The sequence below is a fragment of the Propithecus coquereli genome, unplaced genomic scaffold (assembly GCF_000956105.1).
Source record: "Propithecus coquereli isolate 6110/MARCELLA unplaced genomic scaffold, Pcoq_1.0 Scaffold39, whole genome shotgun sequence".
In the NCBI taxonomy this organism is placed as follows: Eukaryota; Metazoa; Chordata; class Mammalia; order Primates; family Indriidae; genus Propithecus; species Propithecus coquereli.
In genome coordinates, this window is record NW_012149618.1 from 9,168,201 (window position 1) to 9,170,159 (window position 1,959).

The window sequence follows — 1,959 nt, forward strand, 5'->3', positions numbered from 1 at the left end:
ATGTCATCCATGAATAGGGTCAGTTTTATTTCTTCCTTTCTAATCTATATGTCTTTTATTTATTTTTCTTGTTTTATTGCATTGGCTAGGACTGCAAATGTGATGTTGAATAGGACTGAATAGAAATGAACATCTTTGTTCTTGATCTTGATCTTAGAGCAAAGCATTCAGTCCTTCATTATTATTATGCTAGCTGTAGCTTTTTTGTTTGTTTGTTTTGTTTTATTTTTGTTTGGTTTTTGAAACAGGGTCTCACTCCATCCCCTAGGCTGGAGTGCAGTGGCATGATCATAGCTCCCTGCAACCTTGAACTCCTAGGCTTCAGTGATCCTGCTGGCTCAGCATCTTGAGTAGTTAGGATTACGGGTGTGTGACACCATGTCAAGCTAATTTTTAAAAAATTTTTTTTTATAGAGACAGGTTCTTATTATGTTGCTGAGGCTGGTCTCAAACTTCTGGCCTCAAGTGATCCTCCTGCTTTGGCCTGCCAGAGTGCTAGGATTATAGGCGTGAGTTATTGTGCCTGGCTTGTTGTTTTTTTGTATGTGCTCTTTTTTATTAGATTGAGTAGATTCTCTTCTGTTTTTAATTTACTGAGAGTGTTTCACATGGTTAGATGTTGGCTGGTATTTGGGGAAAAATCTTGGGAGAGTAGAGAAAAACCACTTTCCAAACTGAGAAGGATCTGAGAGACCAAAGAATGACTGTGACAAATCCAGCTTGGAGAGTTAGATGAGTTTATTAGAGGTTAGTCACTAGGTACTTGCTCCTGGGCTGCACAGGAATTTTTTCACAGGAGCTCCTTGCATGCAAAATCTGCCTCTGCCCACCCTGTGGTGTTGCTTTCAATACCTTCCCAATGAGTAATGCAAAATTTTTACATTGTATCTTTGCTTGTTCACAGTGAAACAAACCACACAGGTGCAGTACCATCATCATACACAGTCATGCAACCCATGTTATGTTAATGATACTAAAATTTTTCATTAGGTGGAGATTTTAGTATTACACTTAGCTAAGCACTATAGGGCAGCCAAAGCTGTTCTAAAGCAGTCAGGCTTGGTGAAAGCCAGCCACTCAAGGCAAGAAAGTGCTGAGGCACCCAAGAAAGTGCTGGGCACTTCCCCTGACCGCCACTGCAGTAGCTATCTTGGTACTTGCTTAATCTACTTCGTAACAATTTTGCTGAATATTCCAGGCTAGCACAACAACAGTGTTTCTGTTATTTTTCCCCTACTGGGGCTACAATGGCATCGCCTGGAGATTGGTGAAGTATTAATAGAACCAGGGTGCACCCAAAATTGGTGTGTGCACTATCGTGCTGGTGGGTGATACGTGTTTCTTGCTGGCGCTGTGCTCGGTAGCCATATGAGCAGATACTGAGTGCACAGCCAAGCTTGCCTATGCCATAATCCTCTCTTATGTCATTTTAGCTTACATTTCCCTAATGACTAATGATGTTGAGTATCTTTTCATGTGCTGATTGGCGCTTTGCATATCTTCTTTGCAGAAATCCCTACTCAGATCTTTTGCCCATTTTAAAATGGAGTTGTCATTTTATTATTGCATTATAAGTATTCTTTTTTTTTAATTTCAGCATATTATACAGGTACAGATGTTTAGGTTACGTATGTTGCCCTTGTGCCCCCTCCCCCCCCAAGTCTGAGCTTCAAGTGTGTCCATCTGCTGGGAGGTGTGCATCGCACTCATTGTTTGTGCATATGCCCGTCCCCTCCTTTCCCCTGCCCCCTCCTCCTGCCCAACATCCAATAAATGTTATTATTATATGTGCATTTATGTATTGATCAGTTAATACCAATTTGATGGTGAGTACATGTGGTGCTTGTCTTTCCATTCTTGGGACACCTCACTTAGTAGAATGTGTTCCAGCGCTTTCCAGGAGAATACAAGAGGTGCTATATCACCATTGTTTCTTAAAGCTGAATAGTACTCCATGGT